At 47.4% G+C, this 16,856-nt stretch overlaps 1 protein-coding gene across 1 annotated transcript in view; it reads left to right on the forward strand.

The window, feature by feature from the left end:
• Positions 1 to 16,856, forward strand: part of col9a2 (procollagen, type IX, alpha 2) — a 188,009-nt gene that overhangs the window by 237 nt on the left and 170,916 nt on the right. The gene's annotated exons all lie outside the window — the stretch shown is intronic.

The following is a 16,856-nucleotide window of genomic DNA, read 5'->3' on the forward strand; positions in this document are numbered from 1 at the left end:
GAGCATGTGAGTGCATTTGTATGTATACGTGTGTGAGAGCATGTGAGTGCATTTGTATGTATATGTGTGTGAGAGCGTGTTCGTTTATGTATACATGTGTGTGAGACTGTGTGTGTTTGTATGTATACGTGTGTGCGAGAACATGTGTGTGCATTTGTAGGTATACGTGTGTGCGAGAGCATGTGTGTGCATTTGTATGTATACGTGCGTGCGAGAGCATGTGTGTGCATTTGTATGTATACGTGCGTGTGAGAGCATGTGTGTGCATTTGTATGTATACGTGCGTGTGAGAGCATGTGAGTGCATTTGTATGTATATGTGTGTGAGAGCGTGTTCGTTTATGTATACATGTGTGTGAGACTGTGTGTGTTTGTATGTATACGTGTGTGCGAGAACATGTGTGTGCATTTGTAGGTATACGTGTGTGCGAGAGCATGTGTGTGCATTTGTATGTATACGTGCGTGCGAGAGCATGTGTGTGCATTTGTATGTATACGTGCGTGTGAGAGCATGTGTGTGCATTTGTATGTATACGTGCGTGTGAGAGCATGTGTGTGCATTTGTATGTATACGTGCGTGTGAGAGCATGTGTGTGCATTTGTATGTATACGTGCGTGTGAGAGCATGTGTGTGCATTTGTATGTATACGTGCGTGTGAGAGCATGTGTGTGCATTTGTATGTATACGTGTGTGAGAGCATGTGTGTGCATTTGTATGTATACGTGTGTGTGAGAGCATGTGTGTGCATTTGTATGTATACGTGTGTGTGAGAGCATGTGTGTGCATTTGTATGTATACGTGTGTGTGAGAGCATGTGGGTGCATTTGTATGTATACGTGTGTGTGAGAGCATGTGTGTGCATTTGTATGTATACGTGTGTGTGAGAGCATGTGTGTGCATTTGTATGTATACGTGTGTGTGAGAGCATGTGTGTGCATTTGTATGTATACGTGTGTGTGAGAGCATGTGTGTGCATTTGTATGTATACGTGTGTGTGAGAGCATGTGTGTGCATTTGTATGTATACGTGTGTGTGAGAGCATGTGTGTGCATTTGTATGTATACGTGTGTGTGCATTTGTATGTTAGTGTGTGTGCGAGAGCATGTGTGCATTTGTGTGTGCGAGAGATTGCAAGCGCATTTGTGTGTGCGCGTGTGTGCGAGAGCTTGCGAAATTTTGCGCATGTGCGTGCGCGAGATTGTGTGTGCGCGCGCGAGATTGTGTGCACGCGTGTGTGCGTGGGATTGTGCACGCACTTCTGTTGTGCGCGTGTGTGTGAGAGCTTGCGCGCGCATTTGTGTGAGCGCATGTGTGCGCGTGCTTGCGTGCGCATTTGTGTGTGAGAGAGCTTGCGCGCGCATTTGTGTGTGTGCGAGAGCTTGCGCGCGCATTTGTGTGTGTGCGAGACCTTGCGCAAGCATTTGTTTGCGTGCTTGTGCGCGCATTTGTGTGTGCGCGAGATTGTGCGCGCATTTGTGTGTGCGCGAGATTGTGCGCGCGTGTGTGAGTGCGCGAGATTGAGCGTGCATTTGTGTGTGCGTGAGATTGTGTGTGCGCACATTTGTGTGTGCGCGAGATTGTGCGCACATTTGTGTGTGCGCGAGATTGTGCGCACATTTGTGTGTGCGCGAGATTGTGCGCACATTTGTGCGTGCGCGAGATTGTGCGCACATTAGTGCGTGCGCGAGATTGTGCGCGCCTTTGTGCGTGCGCGAGATTGTGCGCGCCTTTGTGCGTGCGCGAGATTGTGCGCGCCTTTGTGCGTGCGCGAGATTGTGCGCGCATTTGTGCGTGCGCGAGATTGGGCGCGCATTTGTGCGTGCGCGAGATTGGGCGCGCATTTGTGCGTGCGCGAGATTGGGCGCGCATTTGTGCGTGCGCGAGATTGGGCGCGCATTTGTGCGTGCGCGAGACTGGGCGCGCATTTGTGTGCGTGCATTTGTGTGCGCGGGATTGTGCACGCACTTGTGTTGTGCGTGGGATTGTGTGCGCACTTTGTGTGTGCGCGGGATTGTGCGCGCACACGTGTATGCACGGGATTGTGTGCGCACGTGTGTGCGTGGGATTGTGCGCGCATTTGTGTGTGCGTGTGTGTGTGAGAGCTTGCGCGCGCATTTGTGTGAGCACGTGTGTGTGAGAGCTTGCGCGCGCATTTGTGTGTGTGTGCAGGATTGTGCGCCCACTTCTGTGTGCACGCGGGATTGTGTGCGCGCGCGAGATTGTGCACGCGTGTGTGTGCGTGCACTTGTGTTGTGCGCATGTGTGCGTGGGATTGTGTGCGCACTTGTGTTGTGCGTGGGATTGTGCGCGCCCTTGTGTGTGTGCGGGATTGTGTGCGCAAGTTTGTGCGCGCACTTGTGTGTGCACGTGTGTGCGTGAGCTTGTGCGTGAGATTGTGTGCACGCACTTTGTGTGTGCGAGATTGTGTGCGCGCACACACGTGCACACACAAGTGCGTGCACACAATCTCGCGCACACGCAAGTGCGTGCACACAATCTTGTGCACAAGCTCGCGCACACACGTGCATACACAAGTGCGTGCACAATCTTGCGCACACAATCCCGCACGCTTTCAAGGGCGCGCATAATCCCGCGCACAACACAAGTGCGCACACAATCCCACGCACACATGCGCACACAACACAAGTGCACGCGCACAATCTCGCACAATCTCACACACAATCTCGCGCAAGCACATACGCATAATACCGCGTGCACACAGAAGTGCGTGCACAATCCTGCACACACATTAGAAGTGCGCGCACAATCCCGTGCATACACGTGTGCGCGCAAAATCCCGCGCATGCATGTGTGCGCACAATCCCGCGCACACACAAAGTGCGCACACAATCCCACGCACAATCTCGTGCACATACAAGTGCGTGCACAAGCTTGCGCGCACACAATCTCGCACGCACACAGAAGTGTGCGCATAATCCGGCGCACACACGTGAGCGCGCACAATCCCATGCACAATCTCGCACACACACAAGTGCGCGCACTTGTGTGTGTGCGATATTGTGCGTGGGATTGTGTGCGCTCACGTGTGTGCGCGGGATTGTGCACGCTCACGTGTGTGCGCGGGATTGTGCGCGCACTTCTGTGTGCACGCGGGATTGTGCGCGCACTTCTGTGTGCGCGCGGGATTGTGCGCGCACTTCTGTGTGCGCGCGGGATTGTGCGCGCACTTCTGTGTGCGCGCGGGATTGTGCGCGCACTTCTGTGTGCGCGCGGGATTGTGCGCGCACTTCTGTGTGCGCGCGGGATTGTGCGCGCACTTCTGTGTGCGCGCGGGATTGTGCGCGCACTTCTGTGTGCGCGCGGGATTGTGCGCGCACTTCTGTGTGCGCGCGGGATTGTGCGCGCACTTCTGTGTGCGCGCGGGATTGTGCGCGCACTTCTGTGTGCGCGCGGGATTGTGCGCGCACTTCTGTGCGGACACGAGATTGTGCGCACGTGCGTGCGTGAGATTGTGTACGCGTGAGATTGTGCAAGATTGTGTGCGCGCGTGTGTGCGCGCGCTTGTGTTGTGCGCGCGCTTGTGTTGTGCGCGTGTGTGCATCGGATTGTGCGCGCACTTGTGTTGTGCGTGGGATTGTGCGTGCCCTTGTGTGTGTGCGGGATTGTGTGCGCAAGATTGTGCGCACACTTGTGTGTGCACACACTTGTGTGCGCGCGAGATTGTGTGCGCGCACTTGTGTGTGCGCGAGATTGTGTGCGCGCACTTGTGTGTGCGCAAGATGGTGTGCGCACTTGTGTGTGTGCAAGATTGTGTGTGCACGTGTGTGCGCGAGATTATGTGCGCTTGTGTGTGTGCGAGATTGTGCGTGCATTTGTGTGTGAGAGTGTGTGTGCACGCGCATCTCTGTATAAGTGCATGTATGTGTGCACATGCGGCTGTATGTATGTGTGTGTGTGAGAGTGTGTGCCGGCGCATCTGTATGTTTACATGCGTGTGTGAGTATGTGTGCGCGTTTGTGTGTGTACGGACATTTGTATATATACGTGTATGTAAGCGTATGTGCGTTTGTATATCTATGTGTGTGAGTTTATACGTATACATGCATGCGTATGATTGTGTGTGCACGTGCGTCTCTATGTATACGTGCATGTGTGTGCGCATGCGGCTGTATGTATGTGTGCATGTGTGTGCCGGCGCATCTGTATGTTTATGTGCACGTGTGAGTGTGTGCGCGTGTGTCTGTATGTATATGTGCGTGTGTGCAAGAATCTATAGGTGCATGTGTGAGAGTGCATTTATATGTATATGTGCGTGTGAGTGTGTGCGTTTGTATGTATACGTGCATGTGTGAGTGTGCATTTGTACGTATATGTGCATCTGAGAGTGTGTGTCTGTGTGTATACATGTGTGTGTGAGAGCATGTGTTTGTGTGTATAAGTGCCTGTGAAAGTGTGCGCGCGCTTCTATATGTATACATGGCTGTGTGAGTGCGCCTGCACCTCTATGTATATGTGCGTGTGTGCACGCATGCATCTGCATGTATACGTGCGTGTGTGAATGTGCGCGCACATCTGTATGTATATGTGAGAGTGTGTGCGTGCCTGCCTCTGTATGTATACATGCGTGTGAGAGTGTGTGCACACGCCTGTATGTATACATGTGTGTGAGAGTGTGTGTGCGCGCGTATCTGTATTTATGTGTGCATGTGTGAGTGTATGCGCGCGCACGTGTGTGTGTATGTATACGGGTGTGCACGTTTGTATGTACATGTGCATATATGAGTGTGTGTGTGCGCCTGTCTGTATGTATACATGCATATGTTAGAGTATGCCCACATTGCCTGTTTGTATACATGCGTATGTGTGCGCGCATGTCTGTGCACACGTGCGTTTGTGTGTGTGTGTGCGCGCCTTCTGTATGTATATGTGCATGTGTGCGCGCGCACATGTCTGTAGGTATATGCATGTGTGTGCGCGTACGTCTATGTACACGTGTGTGTCTGTGCTCGTGTGTCTGTATGTATATGTGCATGTGTGAGTGTGTGCCCACACGCGTCTGTAGGTATATGTGAGTGTGTGCGCGTGTGTGTCTGTATGTATGTGTGCATGTGTGAACCCAAGATCCTGATTGAGGCCATCCACTTGGTAATCAGCCTCTGCTCAGCAACTCTGCTTCGTTGTGTGTCCCAAAGTCTGCCTTGGAGAACATTTACCCAAAGATCCAAGGCGGAATTACCTTAACTGCTGAAGTGTTCCTCCACTGGGAGTGAGCATCCCTGTTTGGCGATTGTTGTGTGGTGTCGATTAATCCCTTGTTGTTGTGTTTGTGTGGTTACGCCAATATACCGTACCTCAGGGCATCCTTGCCTGCAACATATAAGATAGACAACTTGAGTATCTGCTGGGCACATGGTGGGTGGTGTTCCCACGTGTGATGGTAGTGTCCATGTCGAAGATCTGATGTCTTGCAGAGGTTGCCATTGTCAGGGTTGTACAGAGTTGTGGTCAATGTTGTCCTGCAGGCTGGGTAGTTTGCTGTGAATAATGGTCTGTTTAAGGTTTGGCAGCTGTTTGAAGGTGAGGCATGGGGAAGATCTTGGTGAGATGCTCTTTGTCATTGATAACGTGTTGAAGGCTGCGAAGAACATGGTGTAGTTTCATGCTGTAGCATGTCGGAACTGGCGATTAATGAGTTGAGCATTGTATCCTGTTCCTATGAAGGCTTCCTTCAACACACTCAACTCTCTCTCTCTCCCCCCTCCCCACTTATACACAAACACACACAATCTCACTATCACCCCCTGTCCCCCATGCATGCGCGTGTGCGCGCACACACACATGCAAACACATACACATACACACACACAGAGACACATGTACATCTATGAGGCGAATTTGTATCGGCAGATACATTCTATTTTGTTTAAAAAGCACACAATAGGTCAGTCCAGGGAAGATGGACAGGTCAAGGAGGTGGGGTGAGGTTAGTAGGTAGGAAATGGAGGGGCGGCTTGAGGTGGGAGGAAGGGATGGGTGAGAGGAAGAACAGGTTAGGGAGGCAGAGACAGGCTGGGCTGGTTTTGGGATGCAATCGGGGGAAGGGACAGGTTGAGCTGGTTTACTTGTCAACTTGCTGGTTCACCTGGATCATCTCCAACACATCCCTCACCTTGCTGGACCTCTCAGTCTCCATCTCAGGTAACCAGCTAGAAACTGATGTCCATTTCAAGCCCACTGACTCCCACAGCTACCTGGAATACACCTCCTCCCACCTTCCCTCTGCAAAAATTCCATCCCCTATTCCCAATTCCTCCGCCTCCGCCGCATCTGCTCCCAGGATGAGGCATTCCACTCCCGCACATCCCAGATGTCCACGTTCTTCAAGGACCGCAACTTTCCCCCTGCAGTGGTCGAGAATGCCCTTGACCGCGTCTCCCGCATTTCCCGCAACACATCCCTCACACGCCGCCCCAGCCACTACCGCCCCAAGAGGACCCCCCTCGTTCTCACGTACCATCCCACCAACATCCGGATACAACGTGTCATTCTCCGACACTTCCGCCATCTACAATCCAATCCCCACCCAAGACATTTTCCCATCGCCACCCTTGTCTGCCTTCCGGAGAGACCACTCTCTCCATGACTCCCTTGTCTGCTCCACACTCCCCTCCAACTCCACCACACCCAGCACCTTTCCCTGCAACCGCAGGAAGTGCTACACTTGCCCCCACACCTCCTCCCTCACCCCCATCCCAGGCCCCAAGATGACTTTCCACATTAAGCAGATGTTCACCTGCACATCTGCCAATGTGGTATACTGTATCCATTGTACCCGGTATGGCCTCCTCTACATTGGGGAAACCAAGTGGAGGCTTGGGGACCGCTTTGCAGAACACCTCCGCTCGGTTCGCAACAAACAATTGCACCCTCCAGTCGCGAACCATTTCAACTCCCCCTCCCATTCCTCAGACGACATGTCCATCATGGGCCTCCTGCAGTGCCACAACGATGCCACCCGAAGGTTGCAGGGACAGCAACTCATATTCCGCTTGGGAACCCTGCAGCCCAATGGTATCAATGTGGACTTCACAAGCTTCAAAATCTCCCCTTGCCCCACTGCATCCCAAAACCAGCCCAGTTCGTCCCCTCCCCCCCCCCCCCCACTGCATCCCAAAACCAGCCCAACCTGTCTCTGCCTCCCTAACCTGTTCTTCCTCTCACCCATCCCTCCCTCCCACCTCAAGCCGCACCTCCATTTCCTATCTACTAACCTCACCCCACCTCCTTGACCTGTCCGTCTTCCCTGGACTGACCTATCCGATCCCTACCTCCCCACCTATACTCTCCTCTCCACCTATCTTCTTTTCTCTCCATCTTCGGTCTGCCTCCCCCTCTCTCCCTATTTATTCCAGAGCCCTCTCCCCATCCCCCTCTCTGATGAAAGGTCTTGGCCTGAAACGTCAGCTTTTCTGCTCCTGAGATGCTGCTTGGCCTACTGTGTTCATCCAGCTTCACACTTTATTATCTTGGATTCTCCAGCATCTGCAGTTCCCATTGTCACTGATACAATAAAGGAAAACCTGCCCTGTTTACTTACCAGGTCCCAACAAAATGACCAACAATGGACTTTGGTTAGATGATGGCCAGACCTTGAGAGTGGGGTAGGCTGAATCTTGTGTCATGCATGTTACTAAAGTGGCACTTTCCAAACTAGCTCTGATACTGCAATGTCAGGTTCTGTTAGCCCTGGTTCCTGATCGCCAACCTGTTGCAATGCAGGGACCAACAGAATGACTGCAGCAAAATTAACAAAAATATCTGGGACACGTCACATTACATTGAAACATCAACTTTTAAAACCAAAAGAACTGCGGATGCTGTAAATCAGGAACAAAAACAAAGTTGCTGGAAAAGCTCAGCAAGTCTGGCAGCATCTGTGAAGTAAAAATCAGAGTTAACTTTTCGGTTCTGGTGATGGGTTCTGAGAAAGGGTCACCGGATTCGAAATGTTAACTCTGATTGTTTTCTTTACAGGTACTGCAAGATGTGCTCAGCTCTTCCAACAACTTTGATCTTGTATCAACTTTTAAAAATTCAGTTGTGGGATTCAGCATTGCTGGCCAGGCCAATGTTTATTGCCCGCGGAGGTCACATGTTGAAATGTGCTGCCAATGCATACTTGGTGAGCTACTGTACTGCTTCTTGGAGATGGCGCACCTTGATGCTTCTGTTGTCAGTGGTGAAGCGGTGAATGTTGAAGATGAATTGTCAATCGATGGAGTTGCTTATCCTGTGTTGTCTGTGCTTTGGCCTCTTTGACGAGTTTAAGTAGTTAAAAACACGAGGGCAGTGAAGAAGGCGTTTGGTATGCTTGTCTTTATTGATCAGTGCATTAAGTATCTGTTTAGGAGTTTGGAGGTCATGTTAGTCAGGCCACTTTTGGCATTCTGCATTCAGTTCTGGTGTCCTTGCTATATGAAGGACATTGTGAAACTTGAAAGGATTCAGAAAAGATTTACAAGGATGATGCCAGAATTGCAAGGTTTATACTATAGTAGAGGCTGAACAAGCTGGGACTGTTTTCCCTGGAGTATCAGAGGCTGAGGGGTGGCCTTGTGGAGGTTTATAAAATCATGAGGGGCATGGATGGGATGAATAGTCAAGGTCTTTTCCCTGGGATGGGAGAGTCGAAAATTAGAGGGGAATAGGTTTAAGGTGACAGGGGAAAGATTTAAAAGGGACCAAAGGGGCAACATTTTCACACAAGAGGGTGGTGCATGTACAGAATGAGCTGAGGCAGAGGCAGGTGCAATAACAACATTTAAAAGGCATCTGGATGGGTATATGAATAGTAAAGGTTTACAGGGAAAAGGGCTGAATGCTGCCAAATGGGACTAGATTAATTTAGGATATTTGGTCAGCATGGACGAGTTGGATTGAAGGGTCTGTTTCCCTGCTGTGCAACTCTATTACTCCATGACTCACTTCACCTAAGTGCGCTTGTTGGTGAGGCAAAGGGGCATAAAATTCAGTTTGTAGTTCAACCCGATTTTATTTACAAGTATTCCATATCAAAAAAGCCATGTAAGTATTTCCCAAATTCCACACTACTAACTTTCAAGCTTTCCCTGTCTGGGAAAGGATATTACCCTCAACCATGCTGAGTGGGCAACTAGAACCTCCTTCCTCTCTGATGTAGGGCTGGCTATCTTCCACAAAGATGATTCTTGCAGGTCAAGCTGAATCTTCTTGGTTTTCTTGGGTTGCCATAGGGTCTTCTGCCATGAGTCTTTCTGCAAGTCTTTGCTAAGTGGATGGTGTAACTTATCACCATGGCCCCAAACTTCCAGAATGATCTGTGACCTTTAGCCAATGGGGTCATGAGCTAGTTTAAATCATGTAATGAAGTTGTGCCAACACCCTTCACTGTTGCCATGCAAGGAGGTTTAAAGTGTGCACATCTATGCATTCGAGATGCCAGAAAGTTTGGTTGACACTTCTCCTATAAACAATCCTTGGGCTACTAGTAACCAGTTCCCCCAAATCTTTGAAACCTCTTTGAACTTGGTTTCCACTGTTCTGTGTAGCCAAAATCTGTTTGCTGCCTATTAATTTAGTTTTGCCAAATTCCTGTCAGGCCTGGTTTCTCCTTCTGTGGGAGATGCCCAACTTTGGGCTCATGGTCATTTGCCCACATGGTCACTTGGTTTTGAGTTTTTGAGTGTTGTTGGAGCTGTACTCACTGAGGCAAGTGGGGAATTATTCCATGACACTGCTGATCTATACCTTGTAGATGGTGAACAGGCGTTGGTGAGTCAGGAGACTTTGGGGAATTTCCAGCCTCTGCCCTGTTCTTCTAGCCACTTTATGTATATGGCTAGTTCAATTTTTTTTTAATTTGTTACTGTCACGGGTTTCAAGATACAGTGAAAAGTATTGTTTTCTGTGCCTTCTGTAACAACATCAGGGTATTAAAACAGAACACAGAATATAGTGTTACACTTACAGAGAAGGTAAAGAGAAAGATCAATCTAATATATGAGACATCTATTCAGAAGTCTGATAACAGTGGGGAAGAAGCTGTTCTTGAATCTATTGGTACATACTTTCAAACTTTGGTAGCTTCTTCTCAACAGAAGAGGGTGAAAGAAAGTATAATCAGGGTAAAAGAAGGAGCCTTTAATTATGTTGGTTGTTTTCCCCAGGCAGCAGGAAATATAAATGGAGTTATTGGAAGGAAGGCTTGCCAGTGTGATGAACTCAATTCTGTAATTTTTTGTGGTCTTGGGAAGACCAGTTGCCATACCAAGCTGTGATGCATTGGATAGGATGCTTTCTATGGTGCATCTATAAAAATCGGTAAGAGTCATTGTGGACTTACGGAATTTCCTTAGATTCCTGAGAAAGTAGAGGCATTGATTTGCTTTCTTGACCATTAGCATCAATGTGGATGGACCAGGACAGATTGTTGGTGATGTTTACTCTTAGAAACTTGAAGCTGTCGACCATCTCCACCTCAGCACCATTGATACAGACAGAGGCACGACCGCCACTCCACATCCTGAAGTCAATGATTAGCTCCTTCATTTTGCTGATGTTGAGGTAGAGATTGTTGACTTTACACCATGCCTCGAAGCTCTCCATGTCTTTCCTCTGTTCTGTCTCTTCATTGTTTAAGATCTTATTCCCTACAGCGGTGTGATCAGAAAACTTGTAAATGAGGTTACAGCAGAATTTGGCCAATCAGTCATCAGTGTATAAGGAATATAGTAAGGGGCTGAGTATGCAGCTTTGTGGGGCACCAGTATTGAGGAGTTCAGTTTCTGATCAATGGTCACGCCAGGATGTTGACAGTTAAGGATTCAGTGATGCTATTACCACTGAATGTCATGGGAAAATGGTTAGATTCTCTTTGCTGGAGATTGTCATTGCCTGAAACTTACATGGCGCAAATGTCACTTGCCACCTATGAGCCCAAACCTACATGCTGTCCAGGTCTTGGTGCATATGGACATAGATTGCTTCAATATCTGAGGAGTTGTGAATGGTGCTCAAAGTGCAGAATTGTCCCGGAATATCCAGAATAGTTGGCCACCCTGTCTCCAGGAAAATTCTGTTCCTCTGAGTCACACAAACCTATCAGGTTCACTTAGGTCCTTTCAGGAAGGAAACTGCCATTCTTACCTGGTTTGGACTAAATGTGACTCCAGACCCACAGCAATGTGGTTGACTTTGAACTGCCCTTTGGGCAATAAATTGCTGCCTAGCTAGTGATGCCCTCATCTTGTTAATGAATAAAGGACAAGAAGGATTATGTGCACTAAAAGCCACCCCACTATACCTGCTGCAGTGGTCACTTAGGATGTAGAGTTTAATCTGCAGTTTGAAAGAGAGAAGGCAAAATTGGATGTAATGGTATTCCAGTTAAATAAAGGTAATTACAGGAGCATGAGAGAGGAATTGATGAAAATCGACTGGAAGCAGAGCCTAGCGGGGAAGACAGTAGACCAACAATGCCAGGAGTTTCTGGATGTAATTGAGGACACAGTACAGAGGTTCATCCCAAAGAAAAGAAAGATTATCCGGGGTGGGATTAGACAGCCATGGCTGACAAAGGAAGTCAGGAAATATATCAAAGAGAAAGAGACAGCCTATAAAGTGGCCAAGAGCACTGGGAAATCAGAAGATTGGGAAGGCTACAAAAACAAACAGAGGATAACAAAGAGAGCAATAAGGAAGGAGAGGATCAAATATGAAGGGAGACTAGCGAGTAATATTAGAAATTATAGTAAAAGCTTCTTTCAATACATTAGAAACAAACGAGAGGCAAAAGTAGATATTGGGCCGCTACAAATTGATGCTGGAAGGCTAGTGATGGGAGATAAGGAAATAGCTGAAGAACTTAATAAGTACTTTGCATCAGTCTTCACAGTGGAAGACATGAGTAGTATGCCAACAATTAGGGAGAGCCAGAGGGAAGAGTTGAGTATGGTAGGCATTACAAAAGAGAAAGTGCTAGAAAAGCTAAAAGGTCTAAAAATTGATAAATATCCTGGCTCCGATGGGCTACATCCTAGAGTTCTGAGGGAGGTGGCTGAGGAAATAGCAGAGGCTTTGGTTGTGATCTTTCAAAAGTCACTGGAGTCAGGGAAAGTCCCAGATGATTGGAAAATTGCTGCTGTAACCCCCCGTTTAAGAAAGGATCAAGGCAAAAGATGGAAAATTATAGGCCGATTAGCCTAACCTGGGTAGTTGGTAAAATTCTAGAATCCATTGTTAAGGATGAGATTTCTAAATTCCTGGAAGTGCAGGGTCAGATTAGAACGAGTCAGCATGGATTTAGTAAGGGGAGGTCGTGCCTGACAAACCTGTTAGAATTCTTTGAAGAGGTAACAAGTATGTTAGACCAGGGAAATCCAGTAGATGTTATCTATCTAGACTTCCAAAAGGCCTTTGATAAGGTGCCTCACGGGAGGCTGCTGAGCAAGGTGAGGGCCCATGGTGTTCAAGGTGAGCCACTGGCTTGGATTGAGGATTGGCTGTTTGACAGAAGGCAGAGAGTTGGGATAAAAGGCTCTTTTTCGGAATGGCAACCAGTGACGAGTGGTGTCCCGCAGGGTTCAGTGTAGGGGCCGCAGCTGTTCACCTTGTATATTAATGACTTGGATGAAGGGACTGGGTGCATTCTGGCGAAGTTTGCCGATGATACGAAGATAGGTGGACAGGCAGGTAGTACTGAAGAGGTGGGGAGGCTGCAGAAAGATTTAGACAGTTTAGGAGAGTGGTCCAGGAAATGGCTGATGAAATTCAATGTGAGTAAATGTGAGGTTTTGCACTTTGGAAAAAAGAATACAGACATGGACTATTTTCTAAATGGTGAGAAAATTCGCAAAGCAGAAGCACAAATGGATCTGGGAGTGTTGGTCCAGGATTCTCTAAAGGTTAACTTGCATGTAGAGTCCGTAATTAAGAAAGCGAATGTAATGTTGTTGTTTATCTCAAGAGGGTTGGAATGTAAAAGCAGCGATGAGCTTCTGAGGCTTTATAAAACTCTAGTTAGGCCCCATTTAGAATACGGTATCCAATTTTGGGCCCGACACCTCAGGAAGGACGTACTGGCCCTGGAGTGTGTCCAGCGGAGATTCACACGGATGATCCCTGGAATGGTAGGTTTAACGTATGATGAACGGCTGAGGATCCTGGAATTGTACTCATTAGAGTTTAGAAGGTTGAGGGGAGATCTAATAGAAACTTACAAGATAATGAATGGTTTAGAAGGCGTGGACGCCAGGAAGTTGTTTCCGTTAGGTGGGGAGACTAGGACCAGTGGGGACAGCCTTAAAATTAGAGGGGGTAAATTTAAAACTGAAATGAGACGACATTTCTTCAGCCAGAGAGTGGTAGGCTTGTGGAATTCATTGCCACAGAGTGCAGTGGAGGCCGGGACGTTGGATGCCTTCAAGGCAGAGATCAACAAATTCTTGATCCCAGAAGGAATCAAGGGCTATGGGGAGAGTGCAGGGAAGTGGAGTTGAAATGCCCATCAGCCATGATTTATATGGCGGAGTGGACCTGATGGGCCGAATGGCCTTACTTCCACTCCTGTATCTTATGGTCTGCCTGGGTCCTTATTCAATCTGAGGCCTCCTTCTGATGGATGCAGTACCAGCAGCAGCCGTTGGTGTCCTCAGTGACACAGTAGTGACACTGTGATTGGAAAGTATATCCAACCTCTAATTGGCTAATGGCATGTTTGGGTGGCACAAATGTGGCAGATCTTCCTAAAAGAGAAGTTGGAAGTTTCACTGTTACCCTGACCAATGGCCAGTATTCCCATTGCCTCTGTTAAATACCACCCAGTGGGACTGAACTCTACCTCCTTGCACCCTTGAGAGGTGTACAGCATTTGACACATTTAGCTATACTATCCTCTTCTCATGCTTCTCCACCATTGTCCATCCGAGAGGTGAGGCCCAGGACAGAAATGTTAGCCTGACAACAAGGTGGTTTATTGAAATGGCAAGTAACTGAGAAGTCAAGATCATTACTATGAACAGTGCGGAGATTTTCCACAAATATGTCACCCTTTTACTTGGTCTTGCCATTGTAAAGGAGACTGCATTGTGAGGGTGATTGCAGTAGACTAAATTGAAAGAACTACAAGTGAAACAACTTCACCCGGAAGTTGTGTTTGGAGCCTTGGACAATGAGGAGGAACGAGCTGAATGGGCACGTGTTCCATCTTTTGTGATTGAATGGAAGGTATATTGGGGGAATGAGGAAGTGTTAGTGGTGACTAAAACAAGCATGTATCATTCCCTCCCCCATACCCTTCTCTCCAAGTTCATCACCACCACATCCACACATTGTAACAAACAGGCTTCCCACTGGCGTGGACGTTGTCTCCATGATGAACGGAAAATGTTTCAATGTCAACTATTTGAAATCCAAGAAGAAAATGACACCCGCCTTACTTGTGAAATTTCAGTATGTGGATGACAGTATCAACTCAGCTTTCTTGGAAGCGAATCTTCAAACCTTGCTTAACACCTTTGTATTAAGGTGTTAGAAGGTAAAGAGAAAAATCAGCTCTCATGTATGAGATATCTACTCATCCTCAAAAAAACTCAAATGCTTCATCAGCCTGTCCCAGGTCAAGTTCCAGTCTGACCCATCATTTGAAAAATCCACCCAAACATGGAACACTTCCCCTACCTGGGATGGTACCTCTCAATTTAATTCTGATTTTAGATGTGGAGATTCAGCATCGCATCTGATCTGCAAGCGCCACCTTCTGATAACTAAGGATTAAAGTTGTTGATGACATGACATCTGTGCTGATACCAAGCTCCTTGCATATGAGGGAGTCATCCTCCCGACTCACAACATGACTTTAAAACTTAGACTACATATCGACACCAACTGAAAAGTATTATCAATGCTATTTGAGATGGATTTTCCGGATCAGCTGGGAGGACAGGCTTACTAACATCACTGATCTTGAAGCAGCTAATAGCACCAGTATGAAAACCTGATCATCAGAAACCAATTCCACTGGATCAGTTACATACTGATAATGTCTGAGTTCTGACTGTCAGAGCAGATCATCTTCACCCACTTCAAGTAAGACACTTGAATGAGAGGAGGACAGATGAAGTGTTTTAAAGACTCCCCGATGGCTTTCCTCAAGAAATGCAACATATAGGTCAATGCCAGGGAGATTTTCATTCAGAAGAAACCAACTAGGAGGAAGCTCCTGTATGAAGCAACACTGTTCTTTGAGAACACCTCTGATAGGGTTAGGTTGGCAAGAGGAAGTACGGAAAAGGAGCTTGATAAAGGAAGACCAGAAATCTCAAGGCCAAGTACCACTCCCATCTCCTAGAACCACCTGCCAAATGTGTGATGGAACATGTGGCTCTAAGGTCAGGCTCAACAACTACACAAGGACCCACAGAACACGTGAGGCATAGAACATAGAACAGTACAGCGCAGAACAGGCCCTTCAGCCCTCGATGTTGCGCCGACCTGTGAACTAGTCTAAGACCATCCCCTTACACTATCCCATCATCATCCATATGCTTATCCAAGGACTATTTAAATGCCCCTAATATGGCTGAGTTAACTACATTGGCAGGCAGGGCATTCCATGCCCTTACCACTGTCTGAGTAAAGAACCTGCCTCTGACATCTGTCTTAAATCTACCACCCCTCAATTTGCAGCTATGCCCCCTTGTACAAGCCGACGTCATCATCCTCGGAAAAAGACTCTCACTGTCCACCCTATCTAATCCTCTGATCATCTTGTATGTGCCTATTAAATCCCCTCATTGCCGCCTTCTCTCCAATGAGAACAGACCTAAGTCCCTCAGCCTTTCCTCATAAGACCTTCGCTCCAGACCAGGCAACATCCTGGTAAATCTTGTCTGCACCTTTTCCAATGCTTCCACATCCTTCCTGTAATGGGGCGACCAGAACTGTACACAATATTCCAAGTGAGGCCGCACTAGCGTTTTGTACAGTTGCAGCATGACATCATGACACTGAATTTTCTCCGTGAATAACCAAACTCATTAACAAGTGATTCCTAATGATGATACATAGCTCACCAACTTTGTGTGACCTAACATTTGTAAGTGCAATCCACAGGACAATACCCAAGTTAAGGGATTAAAGCAGTTAAGGCTGGGAAGGGAAAGAGGTGTTCTGTTGCTTTTGCTGCTAAACATTGTCAGTCTCAGGGATTGGTTCTTACTCTGCTACCAGAAAAGAAGCTGGTTATTTGGTAAGTATCTGATAAGATATTGATGTTTATTATCTTTATAAGGTTCAAAGTAGTGTATCAAATGGTGGTAAAGTTAATATGATATATTGAAAAACTGAAATGAATAAAGTAATTACATTAAACACAGTAACATTTACAAGACATGTGATATATCACATTTATAGCATGTAGGAGTTTCTAGATGTCAATTTGCTCCAGAGAAAATACATCTGTGGCAAGTGTTTGAATTTTGTGCTGCTTTGGCTCAGATTTTATGATCTGAAGGCTCAACTAAAGTCACTGCAATGCATCAGGGAGGGAAAAGTTATCTTGACTAATACCTCGAATGAGCTGTTTAGACAGAATGGAACAGTCTCAATCTTTATCCACAAGAGTTCAGAAGGGTGAGAGATGACTTGACTCAGCCATGTAATATTTTGAGGTGTGTTCACAGAGTAGATGTGGAGAGGATGCTTCCAGATGTGAGAAAATCCAGAACTAGCTGTCACCATTTTAAAATCTGTGGTCACCCATTTAAAACTGATGAATTTCTTTCTATCCGAAGGTTGAGAGTCTTTGGAATTCTCTTCCTGAAAAGGTGTTGGAAGCAGACCCCTGGAATATTTTTAAG

This window comes from Stegostoma tigrinum, chromosome 24, assembly GCF_030684315.1.
Source record: "Stegostoma tigrinum isolate sSteTig4 chromosome 24, sSteTig4.hap1, whole genome shotgun sequence".
Taxonomy (NCBI): Eukaryota; Metazoa; Chordata; class Chondrichthyes; order Orectolobiformes; family Stegostomatidae; genus Stegostoma; species Stegostoma tigrinum.